Source organism: Pongo abelii, chromosome 7, assembly GCF_028885655.2.
Source record: "Pongo abelii isolate AG06213 chromosome 7, NHGRI_mPonAbe1-v2.0_pri, whole genome shotgun sequence".
Classification (NCBI taxonomy): domain Eukaryota; kingdom Metazoa; phylum Chordata; class Mammalia; order Primates; family Hominidae; genus Pongo; species Pongo abelii.
In genome coordinates this window covers 127,883,111-127,910,850 of record NC_071992.2, presented here as the reverse complement: position 1 = coordinate 127,910,850, position 27,740 = coordinate 127,883,111, and the positions used below count along the sequence as shown (strand labels likewise).

The following is a 27,740-nucleotide window of genomic DNA, read 5'->3' as shown; positions in this document are numbered from 1 at the left end:
GGTATGATAGATTATACTAACTGATTTTAGAATATTATCTCAGACTTGAGTAACTGACATAAATACTACTTGGTTGTGGTGTATAAATTCTTTTTATACATGGTTAGGTTCAATTTCCTAATATTTTGTTGAGGATTTTGCCATCTATGTTCATGAGAAATATCCCACCCTTATAGTATCTTTCTCTGATTGGATTCATTGGATAAATTAGAACGTGTTCTCTCTGCTTGCATTTTCTGGAAAATATTTTGGAGATTTAGCATCTTTTTTCCTCAAATGTTTGGTAGAATTCACCAGTGAAATCTTCTCGTCTGGATGCTGTCTTTTGTGAAACGTTATAAGCTATTGATTTTTTAATAGATTGTCTATTTCTCCTTGCATGAAATTTAGTTTCATCGATTTTCTCTATTTTTTTGCTTTTAATTTCATTGTTTTCTGCTCTAATATTAACTGTTTCTTTTCTTTATCCTACATAGATGTAAATATTTCTTTTTTTCTCTAGTTTCCTAAGGTAAAAATAGGTTATTAAGTTTAGATCCTTCTCCTTTTTGTATGCACTTAACACACTTAGAAAATTTCCTCTACACACTGCTTTCACAGCATCCCTGAAATTTTAATGTTATATTTTCATTTTCACTTAGTTCAAAATAATTTTTAAGTTTTCTTGAGCACTCTTTGTCCCATGTGCTACTTAGATGTACATATTTCATTTGTGTGGGATTTTCTAGCTGTTGCTCTGTTATTAATGTCTAGCTTAATTCCATTGTGATAAGAGAACATACTTTTTATGACTTCTATTCCTTAGAAATGTTTCAAATATGTTATGGGTCAGAATGTGGTCTCCCTTCGTGATTGTACCATTTGAGCTTGAGAAGAATTTGCTTGATAGAGTTAGATACAAATATCAATTATATCATGTTAATTGATAATGTTGTATTGTCTACATGCTTGATCTTTCAATTAATAAAAGATGGGGAAGAAGTCTCCAACCGTAATAATCTATTGGTGTCTTTATTCTTACAGCTTTGTGAGGTTTAGCTTCATGTGTTTTGATGCTCTGTTATTAGGTGAACACATGTTAGAATTATGTCTTTTTGGAGAGTTTACCCCTTTATCAGTATGCATACTCTTGATTTTCCTCATAATCTTCCTTTTTCTGAAGTTGAATTGCCTGAAATTAATATATCTATTCTAGCTTTCTTTTGATCAATGTCAGCATGGAATTTTTTTTTCCGTTTTTTACTACTAATCTATCTGAGTCTTCCTGAAGTATATTCTTATAGAAAACGTATAGTTGGACCTTGTTTAATTTTATCTATGTGATAATCTTTCTCTATTAAATGGTGTATTTAGACCATTCACATTTGAAGTAATTATTGATGTATTTAGACTTTTACATGCTATGTAACTTTTCTATTTGTTTCAGTTGTTTTTTTTTTCTCCCTCTCTGCATTTCAGTTTGGAAATTTTTTGGTTTACCTTCAAGCTCACTAATTATTTCAAGCTATGTGTAGTATACAGATGAACCCATAGGATATATATTTTAATTTATGTTAGAGTGTTTTATTTCCAGCATTTATTTTGGATTATCTCTTAGAATTTCCATCTTTCTGCTTAAATTACTATCTATTCTTGCATATTCTCTACTTTGTCCATTATAACTCTTAATATATTAATCATGGTTAGTTTTAATTCCCTGTGTAATAATTCTAAGATCTGCATTGTACCTCATCCCGACTATGATACTTATTTTGTCTCTCCAGATTGTTTTGTTTCTTGCTTTTTGGCATGCTTTAAATTTTTTGTTTAAAACTGAACATATTTTAGATTGCAATTGGAAATGAGGTAAATCAGCCTTTAATTTGAGAGTTTATGCTGCTTTGGGTAGGAACTGTGCTGTGCCTAATGTTTATTGTATCTGCAGATGTCTTAGGTTTCAAATTCCTCTAGCATTCTTATTTTGCCTCCACGCTTGGATTTGTACTTCTTCATGTATTCTTCCTTAGAGAACATCTGCAGCTTGTACCTCTTAAGCTGCAACTCATTGTTCTTACATTGGAGGCTTATTGGTGTTTTTATAACGTGGGAGAAAGAAAGCATTTTACAGTCTCATGATTAAATCTTAGACCTTCAGTGGGCTATGTGTCTGGGCTTTGACCTTCATAAGTGTTTCTACAGTGGTATTTTCTTTTCCTTCTTAGATGAGACAGGAAAGCTAGCTTGGGGTAGAGGAGGAGTAATGCACTTCTTCTAGGTGGAATAGGCTCTGGAAAATGTTTTCCCCTAGAGAGTAAGCTTTGACGTGGAAAATGTTCTGAGCATATATCACTGTGGGTTACCTTCTGTTTTCATTGTTGGTGTCATAAGGGAATATTTCTAGAATATTCACTATGAGAAATAAGAATTGGGTAGGGTTCCTGGAATTAATATTCAGGAAAGCATGGACGTGTTCCTAAGACTGTTCCTCCCTGGGGTTGTTCCATTATCATGTTTGTCTACACTCAGCCTCCAGCAACATATCAAAATTACCAAACAAGTGTTCCTACCAAGTTATGTCTCTAGCAACTTCTGTCCTAGGTTAGTAGAGCTCAGCCGTGAATCTGTGCATCCATCTGTCTCCAAGATTTCAAAGTGGAAGTTTACTACGCTACTTCAGTTCACTAATTGTTCCAGGTAAAATAACTGATTTTCAGTTTTTTCTTGTTTAAGTACAGGCCTGACAACTTCCAAGTTCCTTTTATATCTATGCTGCAATCAAAATTCTTGGATATTTATTTTGATTTGATAACTTCCATAAAGACTATTGTTGTGGGATGTTCTAAAATAAGATTATTAATTCATTTTTAAAAATAAGAAAATGGCTGAGAAATACAGCAAGCTAGTCTTTAGGAGACTATTTAGGAGACGTACCAGGACTTTCAGTGTAATCTTAGTGTATGTTATCTATCAGCATTAAAAAAGTGTTCTGAAGTGACCAATAAGAATCTATTATCAGAATATGGGTTAAAAAAGTAGCGAAACATGACTTACTGTGAACACTATGCATTTGATGAACCTCATGACCAAATAGTATGTGGTTTAGAGGTATCTAGAAAAACCATTATTAACACTGCACTTATTGACTAGGTGATTTTGTGAAAAAAGTGAGTATGTTTGTCTTAATTTATAGTAGTGGGAGGTGACAATGTGCTAGCAGCCCTTGCTTACTGTGAGTACCTCCTCGGCCTCAGCGTCTGCTCTGGCCATGCTTGAGGAGCCAGCCCTTCAGCCCACCTCTGCACTGTGGGAGCCCCTCTCTGGGCTGGCTGAGGCTAGAGCTGGCTCCCTCTGCTTGCGGGGAGGTATGGAGGGAGAGGCACGGGCGGGAATCGGGGCTGTGTGTGGTGCTCCTGGGCCAGTGCGAGTTCTGGGTGGGCGTGGGCTTGGCGGGCCCTGCACTTGGAGTGGCCGGCTGGCGCTGCCAGCCCCAGGCAGTGAGGGGCTTAGCACCTGGGCCAGCAGCTGCGGAGGGGGCGCCAGGTCCCCCAGCACCACTGGCCTGCCTGCGCCACACTCGAATTCTCAACGGGCCTCAGCCACCTTCTTGCGGGGCAGGGCTCAGGACCTGCAGCCTGCCTTGCCCGAGCCCCAGTGTGGTGGGCTCCCACAGGGTTCCAGCTTCCCTGATGGGCACCACCCCCTGCTTCGCAGCGCCTAGTCCCATCGACCACACAAGGGCTGAGGAGTGCAGGCACAATGGCGTGGGACTGGGGGGCAGCTCCTCCCGTGTTCCTGGCACGTGATCCACTAGCCAAAGCCAGCTGGGCTCCTGAATTGGGTGGGGACTTGGAGAACTTTTATGTCTAGCTGGAGGATTGTATATGCACCAATCAGTACTCTGTGTCTGGTTCGGGTTTCATGGATGCACCAATCAGCAGTCTGTATGTAGCAAATCTGGTGGGAACTTGGAGAACTTTTATGTCTAGCTAAAGGATTGTAAATGCACCAATCAGCACTCTGTCTAGCTCAAGGTTTGTAAACGCACCAGTCAGCACCCTGTCAAAACAGACCAATCAGCTCTCTGTAAAATGGACCAATCAGCTCTCCGTAAAATGGGCCAATCAGCAGGATGTGGGTGGGGTCAGATAAAGGAATAAAAGCAGGCTGCCTGAATCAGCCCAGGCAACCTGCTTGGGTCCCCTTCCGTGCTGTGGAAGTTTTGCTTCTTTTGCTCTTTGCAGTAGATCTTGCTGCTGCTCATTCTTTGGGTCTGCGCCACCTTTATGAACTGTTGACACTCACCACGAAGGTCTGCAGTTTTTCTCCTGAGGCCAGCGAGACCATGAACCCACCAGAAGAAACATACAACTCCAGACACACCATCTTTAAGAATTGTAACACTCACTGTGAGGGTCCGCGGCTTCATTCTTGAAGACAACATGACCAAGAACCCACCAATTTTGGACACAATAGGATCATTGCAAGAACACGTTTGTTCTTACATCATTCTTACTGTATTTATGAATGTTCGTTGCAGGAGAGATGTGATTATCTTGGATATCTTGATAGTGGGACACTTTGAGAAGGCAAGAGTTAACTTGATCTTAGCTGATGTGGTGAATTGGAGAAATCTTACCCTACTATCACATGGGGATTGAGGCAAGGTTTGGGGTAGTAAGTTCAGTTTAGAAGGTTTATTTAGAATAAAATTCTGAAGTCCAAGCAACCTATTTGTTGTCTGTCATTATCAAAGACTTATTTTTTTATTTTTTACAACAAGCCATAGTTCTTCTGAGTGGGAGGGTTCTTGTCATAACAATAAATTTCAGAAGTCAATAGTTACGCGCATTTTTTTTTCCCTTTTACACACATAAAAATTAGTTTTGGCTTTCTTAAAAAATTGATGCATAGAAGAGTAAACAAGATAAAGAAGGAATGAAGGCTAAGGAACAAGTAATGTGTAATCTGTAGGGACTTCGTAAGTGAGTGTGCAGGTTTAGAAAATTTCAGCTCTTGGTGGAAAGCAAAATAAACTGATTCAAACTAAGTTAAGTGAAGAGCAATTTTTCCGAGGAGACTGGAAAGATAATGTCATATATAGAAAAATTGAAGGTTAGCAGAAACAAAGGATACTGATAATGGAGATGGCCAAGGTCGGATCTTAACTGATGTTTTTCTAGTGATCATTATACTCACTCCTGTTCAGTTTTCAAAGGCTCAGGTTGGAACATTATATTGGCTGACCTTAATCTACAGATTGATTGTGATGACATCTTGAAGATGGCCTTTTGTGACAATTCACACATATATCTCCCTCTCAATCTTAGATGTGCAAGAAATACAACTTTTCAACATTTTCTGTAATTCAAGTTATTTTGTATGTTAAGGTCTCATTCAGATGAATCAACAAGAATAATCTCAGTGTTAATGAGCTTTTTACCACTCTTTTGCCTCTTATAACATTTATGTTTATGGTGTAACTAAGTAGGGACAGATTATGAAGGAATTCCCACCTTATTCTCAGTTTTGTCTGGTCCACACTCATAATTAATGAGTTTGTCCTTCATCACATTTTATTTCTGGCACTGGTTCAACAAGGTAATTTGTGTAATTGAGCTTTCATTCTCCACTGGCAAGCTTCTTCAGTATTGTCATTGGCTGTGTCTGATCCTTACTGGTTCTTGAGAAATTTTCTGTAGTCTTGTAAGTCTAGTGATAATTGAATGCCATCATTATGGGAAGACAGCATTCTGTTCTTCATTGCTCTGAATTGAGAATATCATTGCAAAGCTTTGAACAACCTATGTTTCCTGGGTAAACTGCCATCCTCTTTTCTCTCCTGCTTTATTGTTTTCTGTGGGTTCTGCCCAAGATGTAAGGAAAATAGTCACTTCTAATTGTAGATCTCGTTTTAAGAGTTTTGGCAAAACAAACTCGCCTATATTAATTATAGTTATAGTTATTACAATAACCTACCTAATAACATGTATAAAAGTTAATTTTTGATCATTATATTAATATTTCAAAATGATTTAAATCTTGATGGATAATGTGCACTTGAGAGAAATCTGAAATAAAAGGTAAATATAAGTTTCTTAGAATTTGTCAGTAAGAGACACATTTTAACTTACATAATCCCGGGATCATTTTCAGCATTCCCATTTTTTTGTGTGTGAATATAGGTACAGACACTATGAGTAACAACAACAATTGGAAGTAATCCAACTGTTTCTCACTAGTGAAAAAGATAAATACAATTAGTTTATAATGCATGTACTAAATTGTAGCAATCAAAATCAACAAATATATTTCCACAATAATATATGTTTAAAATAATATTAAAGAAAATGTGAATTTGTGAAGAATTTAAGGATTCAAAAATGACTTAAATATATTACATATAGTTTATGTAAATAGCTATTTTATATAAAACATTTAAAAGTCAAATAAATTTGCTAGCATTTTAAGATTTTTGAAAACTTTTTTATAAGTAATATTGTATAATGTATTTCCTTTTACTGTCTTTTATAGTTTGGTTTTGGTGTTATAGTAACTCTATTGAAACAGTTGTTGAACAGTTCATCTTTCGTGTTTTTTGTTTTTTGATTTTTTTGTTTCACTCTGTTTTTGAGGCAGAGCCTTGCTCTGTCACCCAAGCTGGAGTGCAATGGCATGATCTTGGCTCACTGCAACCTCCGCCTCCCAGGTTCAAGAGATGCTTGTGCCTCAGCCTCTCATGTAGCTGGGACTACAGGAGCGCACCACCATGCTTGACTAATTTTTGTATTTTTAGTAGACACAGGGTTTTGTCATGTTGGCCAGTCTGGTCTTGAGCCCTCAGCCTCAAGTGATCCACCTGCCTCAGCCTCCCAAAGTGCTGCAATTACAGGAGTGAGCCGCCACGCCCGGCCAAAAAGCTTCTGTATCACCAGATATAGAATGATAGATTGCAAAAAAAAAAATACTAAATCCGTGATTATATCTGGATTAGAAAAGAGGAAATTTGGATCAGAGAAGATTGTCTTGCAGATGAAGAAAACTATGGTCATTTATATACATAAATACTAAATTTCTCCTGAAAAATATATATTTTAAAATGTATTATTAAAGATACAATATTTGATAAAATATTTGTCAAAGTTAAATCTGGAGCCACATTATATTAGATTCAGATCCTTTTTTCTTTGAAATATTTCATGACATATGAGAAGTAAATGTTAATTGTTAAAGTAGAATTGGCAAATATGCACTCCATAACCTTATCTAGGGAGGAAATGAGAGGCTTCAAACTAAAATTGGATACAGGATCAAGGGAGAACATTTGTGTGAATCAGGAGACATTTAAGCATATTTAGGAGAAGAGGGGCTGGAACCTACAAAGACAAAATAGTTGTAGTAGAGAAGAGAAGTGAAGAAGAGACGTGAAGACAAGACGTGCTTATTGATTGTCTAGCTTGGGAGATTCATCATGGTTAGTTGAATTGCATATGACAATGGCCTACAGTTTTCACAGTAAAGACAGTGGAAAGAGGTTCAAAAATGAATTTTGGAACGTTTGGTATCCCTCAGGTATAGGCAAGGAAGGGAAGGGAGATATTCTAGTAAGGAAAAGTACATTTCTGTGAAGGCCAGCACTGTGAAATCCACACTGAGAGGCTTGTGGGGTTCTCTGGGTGGTTATATTAGCTCATGAGTGACAGGAATGAGGCTGGAATTTTAAGTGTGCACTTCCTACCCAGGTGTAGCTTTGAGGCAAGAAATAAGGAAAGCAGTGTTTGGGTAAAGAAATGAAAGGAAAAGTTTAGAATCGGGACCCATCCATCCCTAAAAGAGGAACTCATTGTCACTCTGTGGTCACCTGAACCAGCCCTTTTTGTTCAGGTGTTACTTTGATATTGTTCCTGAGGAGGTCCATTATTAAAAAGCATGACGATTACTTTCAATTTCCCAGTCCTTAGCTTCATTTCAAGAAAACATATTGCCATGGTGTCTGGAAGGGAAAATATTATATTAAGGTCGGGAACATTTAGGAACTGTCAGAGGCCTTCCGAAACAACTAATTTTTGGAACTGGTTTCTAGACACTTTTTTTTTTTTTTTTTGCAGGCCCTGACTACAAATTATTCTCTGTAATTATTGTAGGAAATTAATCTCAGACTGTTAGAGATGATGTGTGAGATACTTTACAATTAAAAAGAGGCCTTCCTAGCAGACAAAAAAAAAAACGAGTTAAGTACTTTAGGTCAGTATACAGTGTTGCCAAGGGGAATGTGTGAAAAAACGTGATTGAGAGGTGGTGGTGGTAGTAACAGATGGTGGTAGTGCTGAGACTGCGTGTATTGAAGATCAGTGAGTAAGTGGCTAAAATAATCACAGTGGAAATACATTGAATTACATTAGTGAAATCAGAATGTAAAACGTATACTAGATATATTTTAGAACCATATTCCAAAATTATCATTACTCTAGTTTGCTTATATTTGAAATAATTGTAAAGTCTCAAATTGTTAAAGAACTTGTTTAAGAATTACAATGCACAGCAAAGTAAGAAATATACTAAAACTTTTTTCTCTTTGTTAAGAATAGCTTCATGCTACTTTAATGAAGATGGATGGATCTGATCTAACCCTTTTTGGGGGCCAACGACGTACAATACAATTTTTAGAAGACAGTAAAAATAAGAAACACTACATACTTTATATAGAAATTTAAGTGTTATGATAGAGGTAAAAACCATAATTCAGCAGAGATTACAGGAGTGATAGATATTAATTTTGACTGAGAAACTGAAAGATATACATGGATCTTTTTTAGGAATTGCCAAACTGATTCAAAAATTTATATGGTATTGTAAAAGATCTAGAAAGCTAATTTAGTTTTAGAAATAAGAAAACAGAGTTGGAGGACTTCTACTTTCAAAACTTATAATAAAGATATAGTTAATTAGGCAGAGTGTTATTTTTATAATATAGAAATTTAGATAAATGAAAAAGAATAACAAAAATTATCCTACCTGTGGTCAGTTTATTTGTAACAAAAATACAAGGTAATTTAATAGGAAAAAAAGTCTTTTTTACAAATAGATTTGGAACAACTGATAATCTGTATGGAAAATAAATTAGCCTCGATCTTTACCTTATACCACCTATAATATTAAATTTGATCATATACTTATGTGTTAAATTTAAAACTCTAAGCTTTTTAGAAGAAAAATAGCAGACTATATTCCACTATGATTTGCAGAAACTAAATTGATCCCAATAAGCACAATAGACATTGTGTGGAATGACATTTGTTGACGGGATGCTACTATTTCTACTTTCAAGGAAACATAACACATCCTTGCTAAACAAACACACCTTTCCTGTTACCAGTGTATATAGAAAATCCAAAAGAAAAAAAATAAGAAAACTGTGTGATAAACATGGAATGAAATCAATAAAATTTTTCAATGTTCTTTGGAAATATGTCTGTAAAAGGTCCTAATACATGATCCCTCTTTACAAAGAAAATACTGAAAACAACTTTTTCACAGTCTTCAAACTGGGTATGTTTTGGTCTGAATAAGACAATCTGGTGCATTTGTTTAACTTCAAATAATAACCAAAGTTTATTTAATTTGTTCTATAATTCACTAAGATAGACTCCTCCTCAAAAACCAGTTATTTCTCCAACTTCAATCTGGCCATATTTTCCCATCTTTAAGTAATAAATTCAATTATCTTATCAATGATCTCACTGGCTTTATCTTGGATTCATCACTCTCTCCTTCTTTGCAATCCCATAGTACTCTGGAAAGTCTATATCCTATGGTGGATTTCCATAGCCTTCAGCACAAATCTTAACTGACATTGTCATTCAAGAAACTTCTTCACTTGGAGCAGCTAGCGTCTCTAAGCATTTTTTTTTTTTCCTGCCAAGCCTTTCACCTATATTTCTCCATGCTCTATCTGACACACCTAAAGAGGCTGTCTTGGGACACTAGGTGCCCCTTTCATGGGTTATCAGAGCCCATCAGAGGCTCCTTTCCTAAATGCACATATCAGAAGCATAAAGATGTCCTTAAGCCATCTGGACCTACAATTTTCTTTTCTTTGTGGATGTGGGAGTCAAAACAGTGTCCTCTATCCTCTGGCGTTACTCCTGTGAATATGTTACATTAAATAACACAAAGGACTTTACAGATCTTATTAAGGTGACTAAAGAGTTTACCTTTTTATTAGGGTGAGTCTGATATAATCACATGAACCTTTAAAAGCAGAAAGCAGCTGTATAAAAGGAAGTCAGAGAGATTCAAAGTATGAGAAGGATTTTATATTTCTATGCTGACGTTGAAGATGGAGGGGACCACATGTCAAATAATGTGGGTGAGAATGACCTCTCACTGACCTGTGAAATCTGAGAATGACCTCTCACTGACATCTAGCAAGGAAACAGGAACTTCAGTCCTACAATGCCACAGAACAGAATTCTACCAACAAACTAAATGCACACACAATGAGATTAATTGTTCCCCAGAGTCTCCAGACAGGAACTTAGTCGGTTGACACCTTGATTTAGGTATTGTGAGACCCAAACAGAGTACAAGCAGAGGCTGCCCAGACTTCTGAACTGTAGAACTGTCAGATAATAAGTGGGTACTGTTTTAAGCCACTAAGTTTGTAGTAATTTGTTACAGCAAAGATAGAAAAATAGAGTAGGAATATTTAATTCTGAATTCAGTGTCTTTTAGCATGGGGCTATTCAGATTTTCTTTTTTTCTTGATTCAATTTAAATAGGTTATTTAAACTATTTGACACATTTACCTAGGTTGTTGAATTTATTGACATAACATTTTTCTTTCATTAAATTGTGTAGGACAGCAGTCCCCAAATTTTTTGGCACCAGGGACCAGTTTCCACGAAGACCATTTTTCAACAGATGGGGAGTGAGGATAGTTAGGGGATGGGATGAAACTGTTTCACCTCAGCACATTAGATCCTTTTTTCTTTTCTTTTCTTTTTGTTTTTTCTTTGATGGAATCTCGCTCTGTCACCAGGCTGGAGTGCAGTGGCGTGATCTCGACTCACTACAACCTCCGCTTCCCTGGTTCAAGCAATTCTCCTGCCTCAGCCTCCTGAGTCGCTGGGACTACATGTGCGCACCACTACGCCCAGCTAATTTTTGTATTTTTAGTACAGACAGGGTTTCACCATGTTGGCCAGGTGATCTCTCGACCTTGTGATCCACCTGCCTCGGCCTCCCAAAGTGCTGGGATTACAGGCATGAGCCACCATGCCCAGCCAGCATTAGATTCTTACAAGGAGCATGCAACCTAGATCCCTCACATGTGAAGTTCACAATAGGGTTCGCTTTCCTATGAGAATCCAGTGATACAGCTGATCTAACAAGAGGTGGAGCTCAAGCAGAAATGCTCACCCTCCCACTGCTCACCTCATGTTGTGCGGCCTGGTTCCTAACAGGCCATGGACCAATACCAGTCCTTGGTCCAGGGGTTGGTGACCCCAGGTGTAGGGTGTGTATTAATGTTTCCTCTCTTATTCCAATATGTTAATTTGTGTCTATTTCTTCTTGATTGGTATAAACATTTATCATCTTGATCTTTTCAAATAAACTACTTTTGGTTTTACTGATATTATATTATGTTTTACATTTTGTTTTTCATTGGTTTCACAATTATTTTTAGTATTTCTTAGTATATATTCACTTTGAGTTTATGTTGCTGTCCTTTTTATAACTTCTTAAGGTAGAACCTTAGTTAAGCAATTTTTAACTTTTCTTCTTTTCTAATATAAACATTTAAAGGTCCAAAATGTCCTCAACAATTGCTTTAGTTGTGTCTTACATATTTTGATATATTGTATTTTATTTACTTATTTTCCAATTTCTACCGATAATTTACATACAATCCATTGCTTAATTTTTAATCATTTGGACTATTCCAGATACCTTTCCATTATTGATGTCTAATTTAAATCGGGTGACGAAAGATAACATATGCTATGCCATTTCACTGCTCTTAAGTATATTAAGAGTTTTTTTATTGTCCAATATATAATCTGTCTTGGTGAATATCCATTTGAACTTGAAAAAGATGTATGTATACTCTGCAGTTTCTTTGTGTGTATGTGAATATGTTGTTCTGTAAATATGAATTAAGTGTTATTGGTGACAATGTTGTTCAGGTCTCTTATATCTTTTTTGATTTTGTGTCTACTGTCAATTACTAAAACGTAAGTGTTGAAATCTCCACCTGTAATTGTGGATTTATCTATTCTCTTCTTACCTTTGTCAAGATTTGTGTAATTATTTTAAAGCTCTTTCACCTTTATCGTTGTTATTTCCTGTTGATGAATTTACCCATGAAGTTTCTCTCTATTTCTGGTAAGGTTTCATGTTTGGAAGTTTACTTGGTCTCATTGTAACATAGGCACTTCAGTTTTTTATGTATGTGATTTGCATAATGTATCTCTTCGTATCATATTAATTTTAATCTATCTTTCTATACAATCTATAATTCATTCTTATATTTAAATGACTTTCATGTTGACAGCATATAGTTGGATCTTGCTTTTTTATGCAGTCTTGCAATCTATGTATTTAAATTGGTATACTTAGCCCTTTTAAATTTAATTATTAATATGGTTGGGCTTAGTTCTTCCATTTTGCTACTTATTTTGTAATCATTAAATCCCTTCCCTCTTTGTTTTCTAGTTTCTTCTAAATAGTAGAGAACTTTTCAGCATTCCACTTTATCTCTTCTAGTTAGATATCTACTATTATTTAATAAAACAATGAATTTACAGTATATTTTTTAAACTTTTTTACATCTCTTAAATATCATTTTATAGATTAATATATTTTTAAGACCTTTAGAACTACGTGTTTCCATTTCTCCCCTGTAATCCTTTTTGCTATTATAATTATACCTTTTACTTTTCTATATATTATAAATACCACAATGCAATACAGTAATAATATTTTGCTGTAAACCAGCAAAGAAAATAAGATAAAATTTTATTTCACAAAAATAAGATAGAGTCTTAAAAATAAAGTAAATAAAAAATAAGATATTATCTTTTATTTTTTCCTACATGTTTTCAATTTCTAGTTTCCTTTAGGTAGATCCACATTGCTATCTGTTACCATTTTTATTTGGTCTAAAATATTTATCTTGTGTTATAGTATAAGTTTGCTAGTAATGCATACTCTCAAATATAATTGTCTTTAAATTTCACCTTTTTAAAAAGTATATTTTTCCTTGATTAAAAAATTTAGTTTAGCATACTTTTTTTTCTTGTGTCATAAAGCTGCTTAACAGTCATGTAATTTGCACAGATTATGCATTCATTCTGCTATCATTAATTTTTATCATTCTTCTTTTGTTTATAATGTCTCTCCCCACTTCCTTGGTGATTTTTATGTTATTCTCTTTATAGCTATTTTCTTGTCACCTAATGATACATCTTGTGTGTGTGTGTGTGTCTGTCTGTGTGTGTGTGTGTGTGTGTGTGTGTGTGTGTGTAAGAGAGAGAGAGAGAAAGAGAGAGAAAGAGGTGATTACAGTAGTTCCCTCTTATCTGCAGTTTTGATTGTGTGATTCTGGTTACTTGAAGCCAACAGCAGTCCAAAAGGAGCTAAGTAAAGTATAGTAAGATATTTTGAGAGAGACTGACCACATTCACAGACATTCTATTATAGTATATTGTTATAATACTTTTATTATATTAGTGAGTATTATTAATCTCTTACTGTGCCTAATTAATAAAATGAACTTTATTATAGGTATGTGCAGTAAGTACAGAACAAAACATCGTATATATAGGGTTTGGTACTATCTGTGGTTTCAGGCATCCACTGAGAGTCTTAGAATGTATCCCTTGCAGATAAGAGGGCACTTCTGTATTTATTCTGCTTAGATCTGTTCATCTTTAAACGGTAGTCTTGTAGTGTTTGTCATATTTTGAAAACATCCAGTAATTGTACAATTGTTATGACTCTATTCATTATCTATTGTTTCCCTCTGTTTCATTTTGGATAGTCTTTGTTTTCTGTTTTCAATGTCAATAATTTTATTTCTTCTGCATTAATTTGCTGTCAATCCCATCCACAGAAATTTTACCTTAGCTATTAATTTTAATGTCTAGAATTGCTATTTGACTGTCCATTTGTTTCAATATTATATTCATGTTTTCCTTTGACTTCATTTGTAAAATAGTTATAACCTTTTTAAGATTACTTCCTATGACTTCCATCACATCTGTCATTTCTTTTTGTTTCCTAGAAATAAAATATTTGTCACATTTTCTTCTTTTTTACATGCCTTGTAATTTTTTATTGTTTTATCTAAAATGCTAATTGTACATTGTTGACATGAGTCTCAGATTCTGTTGTATTACTTTAAAGATTGTTGGATACATTATTCTAGAAGGCAGTTAATTTATTTACAAGTCTGTTTGATTCTTTGAGGAATTGCTGTTTAGGCTCTTTATGTTGAATGCACAGCAAAAGCCTTTCACAGACAGTTAGTGTAACATAATTAGTTATATGTATTGGCTTTTTCTTTCCCTACTTCCTTAGTGATTTCATGTGATAACTAAGATATTTTTTCATCACCATGAGAGGAAAGCGAATTCCAAGTATTTCCATTTCTTACAGGAAGGGGAACATCACACACCGGGGCCTGTTGGGGGGTGGCGGGAGGGGGGAGGGGGAGAGGGGAGAGAGAGCATTTGGAGATATACCTAATGTTAAATGACGAGTTACTGGGTGCAGCACACCAACATGGCACATGTATACATATGTAACTAACCTGCACGTTGTGCACATGTACCCTAAAACTTAAAGTATAATAAGAAAAAGAAAATTCTAAATTTTTTTAGTGTTCCAAATGCAAATAAGGCTTGCGGTGATAAAGATGTGTGACTACATTTTGTCATGTTTCATTATGTATATTAGAATTAGTGTCCTTTCCATACACTCGCAATATGCTTGGGGTATGGGAGATTGTTAAATCTCAAACTGAAAAGGCAAGTAAGCAGTATTCACTTCTATCATAATGCCCTAAAGTCACTGGAATAAATAAAATGGTATTTCAGTTCTGAATTCCTTTTCTTGAAAAAATGTAAAAAGTGCTAATGGGTTTTGCAATGCATGTTCTACATTAAGAAATACTCTCCCAATGTCTTCAGAACTCCTGTATCATTACGGGTAGACATTTTTACTCCATCATATTATTGGGGCCACTTGGAAGACTCATAGATCTCTTAAGACTCCAGACCCAAGGATACTTCACCAGCTTAACCGTAAGTCACAGTTTGACCAAGAGACTCCCAGGTTTAGCAAGATTATCTTGTTCATGCCTGTTATCAAAGTATGATTGTTAATCACATACCTTTACACTCTCAAATGTGTCCTAGTTATAATAATAAAAGCAAATGGTCACTGTAACTGAACCAGTCTGGGACATACAATAAGAATTTGGGATGTCTGACTTGAGATGAGTAAATCTAAGAAATTTACAGAACACAGTAAATGTGTCAGAAAATATTTCTTTCTTTTTTTCTTTTTCTTTTTTTTTTTTGAGATGGAGTCTTGCTCTGTCACCCAGGCTGGAGTGCAGTGATGCGGTCTCAGTTCATTGCAACCTCTGCCTCCCAGGTTCAAGCAATTCTTCTGCCTCAGCCTCCTGAGTAGCTAGGACTGCAGGAGTGTGCGACCACGTCTGGCTAATTTTTGTATTTTTAGTAGGGACGGGGTTTCACTATGTTGACTAGTCTGGTCTAGAACTCCTGTTCTCAGGTGATCTGACCCCCTCGGCCGACCAAAGTGCTGGGATTACAGGTGTGAGACACCTCGCCCGGCCAGAAAATATTTTTTCTTGAACAGGTTTCTGTATCCTTAGATTTATCCTCCATTCTTCTTGAGCTTTACGTATTTTCAACATTAAGTGCTACTTTTTTATTTTATGAAAAAAGAAGTATAAGGAACAAACATATTTTAGTACAGTATATTCTCTTAATAGCAATCTTTAAATTGTTTAGAGACAAAAATCTCTAACAACATTAATAGACAGAATTTAACCTTCTTAAGTATAAGAACTAAACTTCACACAAATAATATATAGAATATTTTTAGTTGAAATTGTGGGGAAGTCCCCATAAAAGTCAAGACTCTAAAACAATACAGTTAAGCAACCGCAAGGGAGCATCTTGAAGCAGAGAGAAGAGAGGATTCTACAGCCAGAAAACCTGGTTTAGAATCATGCTCTGCCATTTTAAAATGGTGTAATGGACAAGAGAGTAAGCCCCTCTGAAGGTACGTTTTCTTATCTGTAAATGAAAATAATTTTTAAAAATCAGCCTAATAGGACTTCTGTACATATTCAATGCATTTATACTTGAAAAGAGCTTGTAAAAATGCTTTGAACATAGCACAAAGTATGTGTTTGTTAAAAATAAATAGCAATAAAGAGGGTTATCTACCCATAATAACCCAATAAGATAGATTTCCCCCTCTCTCATTGTATTTTTCTTTATATTTATATGCAGATCAATTCACTATTTAAAGAAGCCTGAGTCATTTTGCCCTGTGACACGGTTGCTTAGCTTATTCCAGGACCTGGCAAAATACCAGTTACCAATCAATGTAAACTGCTGAAAATAAAGTCTCAAAAGATAGAGCTAGGTTTGGTGTTCTGTCTCCTCTGCCATCTCAGGACAATGAAGCGTAGTGAGGGGCCAGCCGATGTCTTAAGATTAATAAGTTTCTGATGTTTTGACTTATTTATTTTATCCTGAAAGCAAACATAAGATTTCAGAATTAAAGGCACACTATGATTACTATACTTACAGAAATAACCACATGCATTATTCCCCATGCATCTTTCATCCCTCAGAATGATGAGATGAGTGCCACATGGATCTGTGCATGCAGAAAGATTGTTGCACCAAAGAAGAGGAACTCCAAATTAAAAATTTAAGAGTTATACAGGGACTGCAGCTTCCTTTCTCTTCTCCTGAAAAAAGAAGAGAAACCATAAATCTTCTGTGGGGAGAGAAGAATTTAAAGGAATGTCTCTGAGTTGTATCTCCCTTCATGACATGAAACATAGCTCTAAGGGGAGCTGAATACTCTGAATTTTGCTGAAGCTCTCTTGCTCTCTGCGGGTTGCTATTCAGTTTTAATCTCCAGAGTTGCGCTTCCAGTCTGCTCTCAGTTTATTTGCTCAGAAAACCCTAACCATGCAGAAATGTGGACCTATGTCTTCAACAATTCCACAAAATTCTCTCATAGCACTACATTTTCTCCTCTGATGAATATTCTCTTTACATGTTAACACATGACCATAGAATTGGGAACATAAATCTTCAAAATCACTTCACCTAGCATTAATTTCTAGAAGTGTTTTGGAGATCTGTTTTCAATAACTTATATGAGATGTAGATAGATACGAGATTTGTTATGTGTTTCTTAATATTTTTGGGGTCTCATATCCCATCTTCAAGATATCTTATTTTGCCAAATGACCCTGCAACCCTTTCTGTGTTTACCTATTTTTTTTAAATAAATAGTAAATGGTTCTAACATGATCGTATATGAAGATTGGGACGCATTTGATGACCTTTGAGGGAGTTGTAAGCATGGAAATACGGAGATTCCATGGACTGTGGTGAATAGTAGTCACTTTGAACCAGAAAAAATTCCAGTTGTAGCTGAACCCAGCAGACCTTAGAGTGAGAGAAGCATGTAGCTATTGTTTGAATGTATATAGGTAATTCCTTTTTGTAGTAGGGGATATCGGAGTTTTTTTATCCTAAAAGGTAATAGCAAAGCGTAAGAATGTCAGGATAGTTGATAAATAAATCAAAATATAGAGGGGAAAGGGAGTAAATAAAATGGGTAAAAATGAATAATTATAATGTGATGATTAAGTAAGTTATTAGCTTGAAGGTTTAAAATATAGTCCAAGGTTTATTTGCAACCGAAATTATAGAAAATTGAGATTTGAGGACCCATCCAACCTCCTCTCCACAATCCTTCAGATGTTTACTAACTTTATCTGAGGGTAGAGAATAAGCAGACACATCTTTAGGTGCTCAGAATGGAAGATTTATAGTAGTGGTTCCTATCATACCACAGGCAAGATCCTGGATTTTTCCACTCACGTTTATTCCCTCATTTAATAAAAATAAATATTATCTGATCCCTTCCTCTTCTTTTGCACTGATACTCAGATAACATTTTTTAAGCTACAACCTCCAAATTCCCAGATAGCCTAAAAAGTCTTCTAATCCGTCTTCCTGTCTATGATTTCTCACCTGTCCATTCTATCCCCATTCTGCTCCCCCAAGATATGGTGTTAAATTCAGTTTAAGATCCTCCCCAATGATATTCTATTGCAAATATATTCCTCAACAGAATAGCAACCTGTTAAATTTTATGCATTTGTGTGTGTATGTGTGTGTGTGTGTGTGTGTGAGAGAGAGAGAGAGAGACAGAGACAGAGAGACAGAGAGAGAGAGAGAATAAGTAGCATAGTTTGCCTGAAAGTCTTATATTCACATGGAAATCAAAATATCTAAACCAGAACTTATCCTTTTCCTTCAGTTTTGTTTTTTTCTCCTGTGTTGTCTTGTTGAGGGCAGGACAACTCTATACTTTCTGTGTTAAATTAGAAATGTAGCAACAAATATTATGTCCTTTTACTTCTCTTTTTATATTTTTCAATCAAAAAGTCCTAATGAATCCACTTTCTAAATAGTTCTGTAATTAATAGGCTTCTTCTTGAATCTACAATTCAAATATTCCAGAAAAAATTTGTCGTTACTCTGGTCTGACACAATAGCATTCTAATTGAAGACATTGCTTGTGTTTCTCTTAGAATACAGAACAAATAATTTCACATGAATTTCAGAGACAACCAATATCTCTCAGATTATTTTGGAAGCATCAGGTTCTTCTACATATTCTTTCAAGTCTTCACACTTCAACACTTTCATGTCCTGTTTCTTTTTATGCCTAATATGCTGCTCTAATATCTCTCACAGATTATTTCATCTGAGTAATTCATATTTATATTTCAAATTTCAATTGAAATTTCCATTTTTAAGGAAGATCTTTCCTGACAGAGGTTCCTCATTTAATAACGTTTATTAAAATTAAAATAACAGGAGTTTCTAGCATTCTCATGAATTCATGTCCGTCAAATTAAATTTTTTTTTTCTGAAAAATGAATATAGCCTTGAAGTTAAGGCCCACCTGAGTTGAAGCACTTTTTAAGTCCTTTCCTTATCTCATATGACTACAGGTAGATAAGATCTTTGCTAAGTTTGAAACAGTGAAAATTCCAGATGGGCACTGTGTTTTGAAAACTGAACAGAAGCATACAGAGAAGTGATTTTGCCTGGAGCAAATTACTAATTCATAAAGAGGATTTAATTCCAATTCACTATTAATGCAGTTAGGCAGACTGCCTCAGAGATGTTGCAAATAACTTAAGCTGGTGCTTCCTAAGCTTTAATGTGCATATAAATTACCTGAGAGGCTTGTTAAAATATGGACTCTGATTCTATAGATCTGGGGTGAAGTCTGAGATTCCGCATTTCTAACAAATTTCCAAGTTGAGTTAATGCTGCTGGCTATTATATTATACTGAGGCTTGAGTAGTAAAATCTTAAACTGGATTTCTTGGGAGGGGAAAGGCAATATATAATCTGTTTTGAGAGGAGTGTAACTTAAAAGGAAAGTGACTTTTACACTGGTTAAGGCTGCTTTTCTTACAAGAATATTTGAAAAACCTTATGCTAGGATAAGAAGTTTATAGAAATCCTCCAAATATATAGAATTTTTCTGCAGATTAAATTTAAAACATATTCAGTCATGAAAATAAACACACTAAATGTGTATATAAAGACAAAAGATTACAGAGAAACAAGAGGTGAGAAACACAATTATTAAAGATATATTAGGGATATTGGGAAGGCAATGCCCCTTACAAAAAATGGTAAGAATAGAAAGATTAGCCAAGGAAGTAGGATTCAATGGTGTCTAATTTATTGTCAGTTTCTGATATGCAGTAAAGTTAAGATGAAGAGTTTCATTTAAAAAAAAAATTAGCCACAGTGAGTCATTGCCAGCTCATGGATGTCGTAAGAAAACTACAACTGTAGGAAATATTAGTAAGTTTTCAATAAACACAATGATTGTAGTAAAGAGAAACTAATGGTAGAAAAAATATATACCAATTATAATCAGCAAATAGAAACTATCCACTCTACTCACCCAACACGTATACAGTTTGACCTTTGAGAACTGAAACTATCTATTCCCATACACAACTATGCTGCCTCTACTAAGACTTCATTCTTCTACCTTCTTTAGCATAACTTCAGTATTTCAGGAGACTTTTCCAGGCAAATAACTTGGTTGTTCACTTCTTAAAAGGCGCATCAACTCTTCCATAGAAAGAAAACTTCGGCTTGTATTATCTGCTGTTTGAATCTCAAAATTCTCACCTTGCTGTGTCCATCAACAGTAAATTGTTACATCATAATTCTTATTCAACCTTAATCAAGCCCCTGAATTAAAAGAAAAGTCTTACAATAAACTTTCAATCCCTAAAATTCTTATCTTGTATTTCTCCCTCTGAGACACTACTAAGTCTTTGAGTTATCAAAGTAAACAATAACAGAGCTTTTGCTTATCAGCGTGTTGTATTGTGTTATTTGGGGAGATGGAATTCAACAAACCAAGCCCATGTGAAGGAAGAACAAATAAGGGGAAAGTGAAAAAGATTGAATAGAATGATCGAAGAGCCGAAGACAGATTATAGACATATTTAAAAAATTAAACTGTGTTGCAGGACTTTTCCTTAGTTCTGCTAAAGTCAGGGTCCTTGTCCAACAGCCACGAAAATTCAGGCTCACAGACAATTTGAATGGTGAGTAATACAGGGTTTTATTGGGTGAAAAGTAAGAAATGGAAGAAACAGGGACTGTCAGCAAGGCCAGAATCCCTGCTAGCGCACTCCCCTCCTCACTATATGAATTCCTGGTTTCACACAGGAAGAGGAGGGGCCAGGCTCCTCCCAGCCACAAAGGGCATACATTTCCCAAGGCTCCACCCCAGCACACAGGCTGGCTGGAGTTTTGCCAGGCACCCCCTCCCACCTGGCTGTCTCAATTGCATTATCACTGGGATATAGGAGAGCATAGGGACAAAGTAGAGGAATCCTGTAACAGCAGGCTAAATTAATGGGAACCAAATCCCAATTAGGCTCTATATTTTAAGAAGTTGACTGTGCCATCAAAAAATTTCTTGGAGTCCTTGGCTAATTAATTCAAAGGACATGAGTCGATTTGCTTTTTTAAAGCTATCTTAAGCTACTTTAAGTACTTTAAATTTTGATTTTAAAGATTATAGTCAGCTGAGTTTTGGTAGAAGTTTATAAAGGAGCAACTGTCAACACCTCCAGGCAAAGACCACCAGGAATGTACCTATAGTTGAACAAGTTGGATTTTACATGCTATGGGGGATTAAGAGGTGTCTGGGTAGCAGAGTATTAAAAAGCTGTTATTATAAAAGTTGGTTTGCACTAGGTTACTTTGTGTAGATTTTAAGAAAACAAGGCTTTGTTCTGGATTGGATGCTGTCAGGAAGCAGAGGTAGTTTTATTCTTGCGCATGTTTAACCTTAAATAACAGAAGGAAATATTTGACTGGAGGAACGAAAGGAATGAGGATAAGGGCATCATTGGGCAGTCACTCCTATTAGTCAAGGCAGGGAAATGTTCAGTTATTTTTGTGTCTTCAACAATGTTAATATTTTGTACATGTTCAGATATGATTACAGAGTGGTCTTGTTTTTGTCTTGATCCATTATCCTCACAAAGGGATCTTATTTCAAGTTAATGGTCTGTGAAAAATTCTAATCTTCAACAGAAATACAATAAGAACTAGCTTTCTATGCCAAGCCAGCTCGTAACAACACCAATTCCCAGCTGATAGCAACCAGGCCAGCTCCTGGATTTTAGGGGCTGCTTTTTCCTTTTCACAACAAGCCAGATTTTAGAATATTTCTACCAAACCAAGGTATTTCCTTGTGCCTTTTTTCAGTTATTCTCTACCCTTAACCTATGACCAAGGACACTACTGATCTGCTTTCTGCTGCTTTAGTTGTGCCTTTTCTACAATTTCATAGAACTAAAATTTTGTGTAGTGTTTTGTCTCTGGCTTCTTTTACATAGCATGACAATACTGGGATTTATCTCTGTTGTTTGGCACATTATTACTTTGTTCATTTTTTATTGTATTACTTTGCATGGGATATACCATATTTTATTTTTCCCCAAGCTGATGTACAATTGAGTTCTTTATACTACTTGGCCATCCAGAGTATTATTGACATATACATTCACATAAAAATCTTTGTGTGGATATATCCTTTTTTCCCTTTTTAGGTAAATTAACAGAAATGGCATGACTTCATCATATGGTAAATGTATGCATAACTTTTTAAGAAATTGGCAAGCTGTTTCCAAAGAGGGTAAACAATTTTGTAATCATACTAGTAGTGTAAGAGGGTCTTAGATACTCCATATGCTCAACAGTTAGCATTTGTTTATATTCTATTGGATATACGGTGATAACACACTGTAGTTTTAATCTGCATTTCTCAAATGACCAAAGATGTTTAGCAACTTTTTATGAGCCTGTTGGCCATTGATATACATTGACTCAAAATGTTTACTCATTTTTTATGTGTCTGTCTTGTTATAGTTTTACAAGCATCATATTCTAGATAGAGGCCCTTTGTTAAATACAGATTTCAAAAACATGTTGTAACAATCTAGGATCTGGCTTTTGAATTCTTAAAATGTGTAACTAGCAAACGAAAGGTTTAAACTTTGATAAAATGCAGTTTAGTAATTTTCCCTTTGTAGTTATGATTTTCAGACCATATTTAAGAAAATATTTGCCTAACAAAAATATCATAGTTTTATTCTGGAAGTTTTAGGTTTTAATCTTGTGTTTATGTTTGTGATCTATGTTTTTGTATAATTTTGTTTCTATCTAATGTTTGCTACAGCTTTAGGTGCCAGAGACTTCAAAATTTTGTAGTGTTCTTTTTCTTGCATCCCCTCTTAACTTTGGGCTTTTCCACATAACCTCAGGGAGTCTGTTTTGCAGCTTTTTCAGCTGTAATCCACTATTTTTATACTAGAACCCTTTTGGTGGTGTTGTAACGTGTGGGAAAGGAAGTGTTCTGTAATCATATTATTAGATCTTCATCTTTTAGTGGGTCTCTATCTTGGATTTTGGTGGTGACTCACTGGATTAGCCTGTCTTTCTAGACTTTACAGTAGCAGTCTGCTTTGCAGACTCACTTGTCTGAGGAGGACATGAAGATTCTTTGATGTTAAGTTTCCTCAGTGTTTACATGTTGTAAGAATGAGGCAGATGATTTCCTTTTTTTTTTCTTTTTTTTTCTTTTGGACACAGAATCTCGCTCTGTCACCAAGGCTGGAGTGCAGTGGTGCCATCTTGGCTCACTGCAACCTCCACTGCCCATGTTCAAGCAATTCTCTGCCTCAGCCTCCTGAGTAGCTGCGACTCCAGGCGTGCCACCATGCCTGGCTAATTTTTGTATTTTTACTAGAGATGGGGTTTCACCATATTGTCCAGGCTGGTCTTGAACTTCTGACCTTGTGATCCACTGAGGCTGATGATTTCTAAGCCCCTTGATGTTAGAGATGAAACCTAACCATTAACATTAGAGCAGAAGTTGTCATTTTTAATGTATGCAACTGTTCACTGGAGATCCAACCACATTAATAAAAATAACTTTTTAGAAAAAAATACGTTGTTTTCACACTTGGGAGCAAGGATCATTCCAGTCCCTCTCCAATGAGAATTAATTTTCATTCCAGGATGCAGATTGCATTATAGACACAAATCCATCTGTGTAGAGAAGTGGTCAACTCTACAGTTTTTTTAGTTCTCCTTTGATTTCTTCCAAATCACCTGACCTGTTCCTAATAATTTCATCGAATCTAAACTCATTAGTGCATAGGCCTTTGTGGCTCATGGTTCATCATCAACATTTATAAAATAATGCATCTGTATATATGAGAAAAACCTCAATAAGAGTGTGATGTGTAAATTTATCTGTATTAACTATTTTTCTCAAAATAAAAAAGGATATATGTCTCTCTCTATATATATATGGAATACAAAAATTTGTATTCCAAAAAAAAGATATGAAACCTCTAGCTCAAAACATTTGACAGCCAATATAAGACTTCACAGAGTAAGAAAAACCAATTTATAAAGATTATTTTTTGTAAAATGTATTATTATTATTTCGAGTATTATTCAATATAGTTCTTGAAAACTGATCAACAACAGAAAAAATAATTAATTCATTACCTTTGGATAAAACAGTAATTGTGTGGCTGCAAAGGAATAAAGCTCTTTTTAAGACAGTAGATGATATCAATTTAGAAAATGTCAGAAATTGAAAAAAATATTGACAAATCATGAGAGTCGAATAATTCTGCACTTATAAGCCAATTATACAAAATCAATTGTGTTTATGATAACACGATATTGGTGAAAAGGAAGATGTGGACAAGCAATCAAAGTAATATTTTCTTAATTATATTTGCTAAGATTTTAGAGTTTCTAAACAAGATATTGTTTCCCTCAAAAGAAGGATTTGACAATAATATAACAGTATAAAATATAATTCTAATAAGCAATTTTTTTACTCAGGAATTATTTGTGAGTAAATATGCTGATGTATACTCAGAATCCCTAAATTGGGGTTTAGAGAAGCAAAATTTTCCAAATATACTTAGAACTTTGGAACATATATTGAATCCTCTTTCAAATCTCCCCAAGATTTGTGGTATTTATTCATAATTTGGCCTTCAAATACCAAGTCACCCTCCTCATCTCACTTCTCAGTGAATATGGACATAGGCATCTAAGTATAAGTTTTGCATCAATTTAAAGGAAGGTTAGAACAGGGAACAACAGTGTCTAATTTTTTACTCACAATTATAAGCAAACACCAATATCTTTTTCATTATGAAACAAGTGAGATAGGAAATAATTCACTGATAAAATAAGAAATTATATATAATTTACATCTAATTATTAAAAACCTTGAAAACTATATAAAATAGTATTAAAATGCAAAAATGCAACAAGGACTTGTGGAAGGAAGACTGATCTGGTTTGATTTATAACAAGACTACTTGTTGAACTGGTATTTAACCTGAAATTGGAAAGGTAAGAACAAACAAACAAAAAAGAAACTGACACTCTTTGAGTGCTTACTGTCTTGTAGGGATTAGTCAGAGTTCCTTAAATGTTTTATCCTTAGCTCAATGTCCACAGAGTGGGCTCCAAATTAGCAGCATTAGTATCACCTTAGAACTTGTTGGAAATGCAAATTTTTATGCTCAAATCCAGAATCATGAATTCTTGGGATCAGGCCAGGAATTTCTGTTTTAATAAGCAGGTGACTCTGATGCCCACTAAAGCTTGAGAAACTTCCCTTAGCTAACCTTCACAACAAATTAATAGGAGAGTAATATTGTAAACCTTATACAGATCAGAAACCTAAAGTATCTGGATTTTAAGTGACTTGCTTAAGACCAAATAACTATTAAACCACAAAGTATAGGTTCCAACTGTCTTCAAATACTGCCTTCCAAAGTCAGGAATGTTCTAGTCTGGCCTATTGAAAATCAAAAGAAAAGTCAGTGAAACTATATTGCGTAGAATGGGAATCAGAATGATATAGTGTACAACTTGTTGAACGAGGATTCTATTCATTAAGAAGAGACTAGCAGAGGATGCATTTGAGTGAAGATGAAGATCAGATTGACTATATATACAGAAATATCAAGTAGAGTCCAATCCTACACTTGATAAAGTGAGCTTATGTTAAATTTCAGAGACACAACTCTAATGCCCAAGCTCTTAAATGTTCTACAAACTGAATCAATATTGAGATACACAAATATTAATGGGACAGAAAGACAATCCTATATATAAAATGATTTCCCCAATGATATTTACATATATATAATCTCTACATTTCCTTGTTGTCCTGAAATGCTTGGATAAAGGATGTCAGGAACACGTAGCCCTGTTTATTGGTATGGTGCCTTATTCTAATCCAGTTTTTAGTTATAGTCCACCAATTTTTCTTGCAAGCACTAGTAGCATAGAATTATATTAATAAGAATTATATTATCAAGAATGCCAAAATCACTTATTAAATAAGTGAATGAAAGAATGAATAAATGATTGACAAAGTCTCCCTTGTGCCCCCGTTGGTTTTTCGCAGTGCCTGACAGAAAGCCATTTCTTCTTTCCATTGGAGTATCATTTCTCTCTTTACTGTAAGCCTTATGAGCATCTCTTTCAATAAGTCATCAAACCTGGATGTCTACTCATTACTTCTAGCACCCTTTCTGGGATAGTATTTAATATTTTGTAATATTAGAATCTTATTACATACTTTACATTATATGGTATGATTAAAATTTGTTTGTGATATTTTATTATTACTTCCATTCAGTTGTTATAAGTGATACCTCTAACCTGTCCAGCTCCCCAGTATGACCCATTTCCACTGCTATCTTCATGGGCTAGACAGTAAGTAAAGGACGGCTTCAGCACACGACATCCTTAAATGTGAGATTCTATTTTTAAAAAATTCATTCTGAACTTCTGATTCACACTTGATACTAATATCTCTTGCTCCACTATTAGAATATGTCACTTAGCCTCCAGTGTAAAGTGTATTTTTTTACACAGCACAGAAAAATACATCTGATTCTTTTTCAGTGTTTTGCTTTATGCCACATTGAGTGAATGCAGCATTCACAATGCATAAAGTGGTCTTCTCACTCCAGCCTTGTCATCTAAACAGAAATTACAGTGTCATCACCTGCTCTCTGAACTCTCATTTTTGTTGCAATAAACTGGAACAAATGATTGAGAGATGTAAGTGTGTGTGTGTAATTGAGGGGCCTAGTGTCAGGGTTGATAATTAAACACATTTCTTAGGGAGATGAATTTATGGAGTCAGAGAGTGTCGGTGAAAGAGAATTTATTTCTATAGACAAATTTGGCGATTCCCCACTACTGAAATTCCTCTTTGTCTAAAACAACTTCACAGATCTAGACAAATAAACTAGTCTGGTGGGCAATGATAATCTTATTTTTCTTTCTCCAGCTGGTCCTCCAAAGAAGCAGACATAATTCTGGAAGAGAATATGATTCCTTATCTCTTTCTTCTATTGTTTCAATAACACAGTCAGTCAGCACACAGCGTATCATAGGAGGATGGCAGGATGGTTAACTTTGCTACTTGAGCTCAGGTTGGGTGTTATTAGGTGTATAATTAGAAAATGCATGAGTATGAGTTCATTGCTCTGTATATGTGATAATTAGATACATTCTTCAAATTCTGATTCTTATTTTATTTTTTCAGCATCACTAACAGCTCTCCCTAAAAAGGGGATGACTTACCTCTCTTTCTTTCTTCATGTTGATATTTTGCATGTTTCCTCAGATCTTCCTATTGGGCTTCTTATTCATCTTCTGAGACTCAGAGGGACTACCTCCATCTAAAAGCTTTGACTTTGACTCTTGTAATTAGCAGAAGCTCTTTCCCATATCTTCAGATGCTAGTCTGTATACTTTCCTATTATTTCACTTCATAAGATATGTTATAATAAT

General features: G+C 35.1%; 1 long non-coding RNA gene across 1 annotated transcript; it reads right to left on the bottom strand.

Moving 5' to 3' along the window:
- Positions 1 to 5,526: 5,526 nt before the first annotated feature.
- On the bottom strand, positions 5,527 to 20,484 carry LOC134761873 (uncharacterized). Its single transcript, XR_010141030.1, has 4 exons — positions 20,353 to 20,484; positions 16,831 to 16,996; positions 5,952 to 6,047; positions 5,527 to 5,842 (listed from the first exon to the last, which is right to left on the bottom strand). It is a non-coding gene; the product is annotated as an uncharacterized LOC134761873 (long non-coding RNA).
- Between the last annotated feature and the right edge of the window lie 7,256 nt (positions 20,485 to 27,740).